The sequence below is a fragment of the Drosophila pseudoobscura genome, chromosome X (genome assembly GCF_009870125.1).
Source record: "Drosophila pseudoobscura strain MV-25-SWS-2005 chromosome X, UCI_Dpse_MV25, whole genome shotgun sequence".
Lineage (NCBI taxonomy): Eukaryota > Metazoa > Arthropoda > Insecta > Diptera > Drosophilidae > Drosophila > Drosophila pseudoobscura.
In genome coordinates this window covers 33909133-33916371 of record NC_046683.1, presented here as the reverse complement: position 1 = coordinate 33916371, position 7239 = coordinate 33909133, and positions in this window count along the sequence as shown.

Here is a 7239-nt window from a genome sequence, read left to right as displayed (position 1 = left end):
ATGTGAAACCATGGCTTGAAAGTTCCTCGGCTGTGAAAGCAGCGTATCGTTAATGCTTTTTAAAATCCTTAAGAGAATATGAGAGTATCGATGAAGCTATAGCAAAAGCTGCTTTGAAGAAATTTTGTCATCATTTATGGTATCTACATGATGAAATATCGATTCTCGAACTTTTTGATGACGACGGAAAGAATGGTCACAAATTTGACTGAACAAAATAGAACCAGTTTAGAAAAACGATGGATACCATCGATGGAAGTTCTTAACGGTGCACTTTTTGGTAAGTAATATTAAGACCTTTAAGTATTTTTTTATACCCGATACTCAAAATGAGTATTGGGGTATATTAGATTTGTGGTAAAAGTGGATGTGTGTAACGTCCAGAAGGAATCGTTTCCGACCCCATAAAGTATATATATTCTTGATCAGCATCAATAGCCATGTCTGTCTGTCCGTCTGTCCGTCCGTCCGTCCGTCTGTCCGTCTCCTTCAGCGCCTAGTGCTCAAAGACTATACGAGCTAGAGCAACGATGTTTCGGATCCAGACTTCTGCGATATGTCACTGCTACAAAAATATTTCAAAACTTCGCCCCGCCCACTTCCGCCCCCACAAAGGACGAAAATCTGTGGCATCCACATTTTTAAGGATACGATAAAACCAAAAACGCAGAATCGTAGAGGATGACTATATCTTCTAGACTGCAGAAACAGATCGTATAATTATTATAGCCAGAATCAAGAAAACAATTTTACTCTTTCTCGCTCTGTCTCTCTCTAACACACAGGTTTCATGGTCGGTTTTGCCAATTGCAAAATATGAGTTCAAGGATCTCAGAACCCATAAGAGCTAGAGCAACCAAATTTGGTATCCACACTCCTGTGATATCGGACCTTGACAGTTTTGTATCAAAACTTCGACACACCCCCTTCCGCCCCCGCAAAGGACGAAAATCTGGGGCAACCACAAATCTCAGAGACTATTAAGGCTAGAGTAACCAAATTTGGTATCCGAGCTTCTGTTAGACCTCACTATAAAACGTATATCTCAGAATTTCGCCCGAATTTTTTATAGCCGAAAAGAAAAAAATCAATTTGCAGTGGCTACGCAGCGCCCGAAGTCACGCTCAGACTGATTTTCTGTCTCTCTCGCACGCACTCTTTGTCGTGTCGTTTAATATTCGCGGCGTTTGCCGGAGGAGAGCCATACTGACTAAGTATCGGGTATAACTGTAGAGTTGCGGTGTCCGCAGCAACTCACAGCGTTCCCCCTCGTTTTTTTTGTTTTTTCTTCTTGGACGTTGACTGCATCTTTCAAGAGGCGATGCAGTTACTGCAGCGTCAAGTGGCCCGGGTGAAACCAGCAGAAGGCTGTTACGCGCGGATCCCAGGCAAAACGCAGCCCTCCTCCCGCCCAACCGACCGAGGGGCGCTGCCGTATGGCGCACGGCACGTAGCCGAACCAAATGCGCACATGCAGGAAAGATTTTAGACTTATATTCGAGGAAATTAGCACTACACTTAATAAGAAACTAAGCATGTGCTAATATGTGTGTATGTAGAAAACTCTGTTGCATACGTTACATAAACCGTCTACAGTTTGGTCGTCGCAACAAGAACTTGAACCAGTTGGACTACGGAGTGGGTATCCTACTCTGGGTAGGTCTGAAGACACGGCGACAGCCTCTGATGATGGCGATGGAAGATGAGTGACAGGCAGCTATGGTTCTGTTTCTGATACTGACTTTATTGATGAAATTGATTCTTATTTATAGGTAACAAAAGGTACAAAAGTGCCGAGTCTGTAAAAATATATGTTTGTGTATTATGGATAATTTTAGTGTCTGGTGGGCAATTTCGACATTGTGATGGTCAGCAATTGAACCGCTGTCTTCGCCCTCTACGGAGAGAGTGCATTGTCAGCAGAACTCACTGCAGTGGTTAGTGTGTTGTCGTGAGGTATTAAATTACATGTTAAATAGAGCACTGTGTGACGGTGTCACTGTGTTATGCCGACGGGTATTAATAACTATTAATTAAGCATATTTCTGCAAAGGAACATTCTCCAGGCCGTTGAAACCGTGTTCAACCATCGTTCAAGTCGACGGCAAATCGGTGTGCAAGGGGGATAGGGGGTGGTGACACGGCTGGATCGGGATTTGATGGCCTTGGTTTCCATAGTTGATACTTCTTCCGGAAAATGTAGGCAATGATCAATAGAATTAATATTGCTAGGCCTGCATAGGCAGGGAGTTGATGGTGCTGCAAGGTGGTGAGATGGTGTGGCAGCTCGTGACGATTGATGGCTGATAGTTGCTGGAAGATCATCAAGTTCTTGTAGATAGTCTGATGTCTGATTCTTCAGTTGCCACATTGGTGGCGAGGGTGATGTCTCCGGTGGGCTCACGGCACCAAACCGAGTGTAGGTCGATTTTACTTCGCTGATTGAGGTGCTGAAGGTGCTGATGCTTACTTCAGTATTGCGAGCAGTGCATCCAGGGGACATGGACAGTAGACCTTCTAGTGTTCTGGTTGACGGAACTCCGTTGCATACTGCTTGAAGTTTAGTTGTGGAATGTGTTGCGAAGATTCATTTATTTGGATTCTGAGTTTTTAGCCACACCATGTCAGCCTTTGTGTGTGTTACCTGACACAGTGTTTCTGTTTTATTGTTAAACAGCTGAAACTCATAGCGATTGTCCACATTGAAGATCGTCTGATGGTAAAAGCAGATGAACTCCTCGTTGTGTACTTTAGGATAAATCATCTTGGGTAGTGCCCATGAACTGGTCTCGGTGGATGTTCACAGTTACTATGGTGGTTTTGAGGTCAAATAGACACCAGCTTGTAGGATCCCGTGTGAAACCAGCAGAAGGCTGTTACGCGCGGATCCCAGGCAAAACGCAGCCCTCCCCCCGCCCAACCGACCGAGGGGCGCTGCCGCATGACGCACGGTGCGTAGCCGAACCGAACGCGAACATGCAAGAAAGATAGCAATTAGACTAATATTCGAGGAAAATTAGCACTAAACTTACTAAGAAACTAAGCATGCAATCAAAATACAAATACCACTACAATTACTAATTACTAGAAAGGTGTGTAAGGATTAAAAAATTTAATAAGAGGAAGAGAATTAGTGTTGGATATAATATGGTAGAGGGAATTATAATCCGAGCATAAGACCCTAAACGGTTCATGCAAGGAATAATTCGATCTACAAAGTGGAAGGAACAACGGTATAAAATTTCTAGTCAGTTTAATAGGAATCGTGAAGTGTATGCGGCTCAACAGATCAGGGCTGTCTATGTCACCCCTGATCAAGTTGTGTATAAATATCACACCAATCATTTTTCTACGGTTAACTAAGTATGCGAGGTTTACTAATGGTAGTCTACTAGAGTAACATGGGAGTCTTACACCCGCATCCCAGTTAAGGCCCCGCAGAGCAACGAGTAAAAAGTTTTTCTGTACTGATTCTATACGGTCCTGGTGTACTTTGCACTGAGGGCACCATACACAGGAGCTGTATTCTAAGATCTGACGAACAAGCGAGGTATAGAGAGTCTTTGTTATATAGGGGTCGTCCAATTCCTTTGACCACCTCTTTATAAACACAAGCACGCCCACGGACTTATTTACCATGTTAGAAATGTGTTCGGAAAACTTTAACTTGGGGTCTAACATAACACCCAGATCATTTACCAGGGTAATTCTCTCAAGAGAACCACCAAATAGGGTATAGGGAACCAACAAAGGGTTAGAACGATGAAATGTCATAACTTTGCATTTCGAGGCATTAAGGTGTAACAAGTTTGCACAACACCATGACTGAAAGTATTGAGATCGGATTGCAAGCGAGAATGAAATGAAATGTCCTTGTACTGGACACAGAGTTTAAGATCATCCGCATACATTAGTACACGAGAGTATGTTAATACTGAAGGTAAGTCATTAATAAAGAGTGTGAAGAGTAAGGGGCCTAGATGGCTGCCTTGTGGTACTTCCGAAGACACCTTTACTGGTGAAGAGAAGGAGTTTTTGAAGAGGACTCTTTGAGACCTGAAACAAAGATAGCTAGAAATCCATCTCAGGAGGTTGGGCGGAAATCCTAAAAGGTCAAGTTTATGTGCTAAAAGGGAATGGTTTACAGAGTCGAATGCTTTACTGAGGTCGGTGTAAATAACATCCGTCTGTAAGTTACCTTGAAAGCCTTTAATAATGAAAGAGGTAAACTCTAACAAGTTCGTGGTGGTTGATCGCCGCCTTATAAATCCATGCTGAGTTGGAGATATAAGTGACTTGCAGAGATGTTGCAAGTGCGGAGCTAATACCTTTTTAAACATTTTGAGAATAGCGGATAACTTTCGTATACCTCTATAATTGTTTCGGTCAGACTTGCTACCTTTTTTATGGAGAGGAATTCTAAATGTTTCTTTCCAGATCGGGGGAAGCAAGAAGAATCGATGGACAGGGTGAATAGTTTAAGCAAGGGTCCACACAAAGCCTCGGCGGTGAAAACACCGTCATAACTAGTCAAAGATCATGAGTAGGGAATATTCATTTAACAAGGGACTAAAAATGCCGTTCGACCTCGGTAATCCGTATGGGTACGGTTGACCAGAGTAGCGTTCCTCAGAATAGGTTGTTTGGAATAACTGGGCAAAAAGATCGGCAATTGCCTGATCATTATTTGCCGACGTATTACAAAATGATAGCGAGGATGGATGTGCGGACGTTCTACGCTTACTGTTTACGAAGCAGTAAAACTGTTTAGGGTCCTGAGAAAAACGTATCCTGCAACGAGATACATAGGTAGTTCTTATAGCATTGAGCATTAAGAACTGAAAAGTTTGACCGAGCTATTACATAACGAGAGTGAGAAGTAGGAGAGCCCACTTCTTGAAATTTTTTATAAAGTCTTGATTTTAAGTTTTTTAGACTGGATAACTCTTTGGTAAACCAAAGGGGTTTTCCAGATCTAATCGGACAAGAAAGCGGGACACAAGAATCAAAAAATGTGCCTTTTGTGACATCAGTGCACAAGTACAAAGCGGACCAATCAAAATCCTCAAACTCGGCTTTACGAAAGCAGTGGACACGTTCAGGTAGTCTACTCGACCGATCCAATACAGTTGGTCCTATATCTAGCGACACCTCGAAAGTAGGGTGGTAGGCGTCTTCAGGTATAGTGAGCGGAAGGTCTCGGGTTAACAACACTATGGTCGGATCCGATACAAATCAAAAATCAAGCAATCGACCCACGGAATTTTTCACATGATTGACTTGAGACGGGGACAGGTCAAGCAAGCCGTCAACAAAGTCATGTCGTGACATGGGAACTAGGATACTAGACTCGTTTACCGAAGACCAAACAGTTCCTGGCAAGTTGAAGTCACCAAGAACCATCATACAATCTTTATCAGATAGCGAAGAAGAAACAGCGGTTAAAGCGGACAAGTGCTGCTCATAAATTGAAATATCCGAAGAAGGTGGGATATACGAGCAAGTAATGAATATAGCGAAAGCGGGAAGAATCAGTTTTACCCACAGGAATTCCAGTTCCGGTTGAACTTGGACTGTGAAGTGTTCCGACGTGAAGATAGAGTCCACTGCAATCCTGCACGTCGAGACGAACGGTCCTTTCTAAAAGTTGTGTAACGACCTGCCAAAACCTCGGAACTAAGAATGTCTGGATTTAACCAGGTTTCAGTAAACACAATAACGTGGGAAGCAAATGCAACACTATCCCGGAAAAGAATGCTGAGCTTACTACGCAAGCCTCTTACATTCTGATAGGTTACTAAAAGAGAAGTTAGTTTTTTGGGAAGGTGGAAGCAAGACGGGAAGTTGAGGAAGAGGAAGTTGAGGTTGGGGGTGGCACACTGGAAAGATTTGGAAGGGATATGGGGGGCCTATTCTTCTTCTTAGCCTTAAACTCCTTCACCACCTAATGCTCCGGCCAAAATTTGGCGGAGCAAATGGTGTCAAATTGAGTTGGGGAGATGCTTATCTTAAACGAGGCTATCTCCCTGGCATAAGAGATAGTGAACTTCTATACCTTTAATCCCACGGCTTTTATTTTACTTTGAATAAAAGCAATTACGTCATTACATGTCAGGTCAGGGGCCAGCGGTGAAACAAAAACTTGTCGTTTTGGTGGGACTCCCACCAGTGGTTTAGTCACCACAGGCCTAGTACCTGTGGTGGCAATATCCGGAGGTCCGGAACGTCTATTTACTGGTGGGATCGGGATAGACGGGACAACTAGCGAACTTGCGGACACCACGGACACGGACGCTGCAGACGTACTTGGCTGCACATTCTCCGAGGCGATGAATTCGGCTACCGAATCTGCATCGCCAGCAGCTGTCGTTGCCCTTGGAGTGGCAAACGAGATCAACTGCTGCACACTTGTAGTGGTCGGAGTCAGTTTTTCGGCGGGGCACGGCTGAGTGACGGTTGGCACTTGCAGATCCCGCGGAGTGACCTTTTTGCGCCTCGGAGACTCATTCAGCAGTTTTAAACCGCTAAACTGAGCCTCCATGGCTAGGAGCCGATCGTATTGGTTTTTCAAAAACAACGGTCAGCTCCTTAAAGCCACTCCGCGTCTGCCTCATAAAAGCTACCATGTCTTTCTCCACCGCACGACAAGCCTCGCAACTGTAGTGCAAGCCATTACGCTTTGAAATGGCATCACTCACAAGGCCAGAAAATCCAGCGCATTTTGCGTGCACTACGCTGTCGCAGAGCCAGCAGGGGATAATCGGCTGATCGTGGGTGATCTGCTTATTGCATGATTTTTTGGCACATACAACAGAAAACTCCATATTAAAAAATTTGAACAAAATTTAAATTAAAATCAAATAATATTTCGAAACAAATGGCTGTCAAACCAGTGTGCCAGACAAACGCTAATAGGAGGATAGGAGAACAGTTGCAGCAGCAGCTAATGAGGGAGAGAGAGCTACTGAACAGAAAGTTACGAGAGCGAGAGAGAAAGAACAGTTATTTAAGTTTAGGTGATAGGGAGAGAGTGATAACACAACAAAAGCTACCAGACGAGAGCGGACTGCAATGCAATGTAATGCGTACTCACTCACTGCAACAACACAAACACAAGCACAAGCCGACGCCGAAAAATAAAAAGTTAAATAATGTTTTAACACAAATCAAAAGGCATGCACTCGCGTAATAGAATAGGTTTCCAGATTGTTGTCTGGTTAGGAATTTTAATTAGAATTT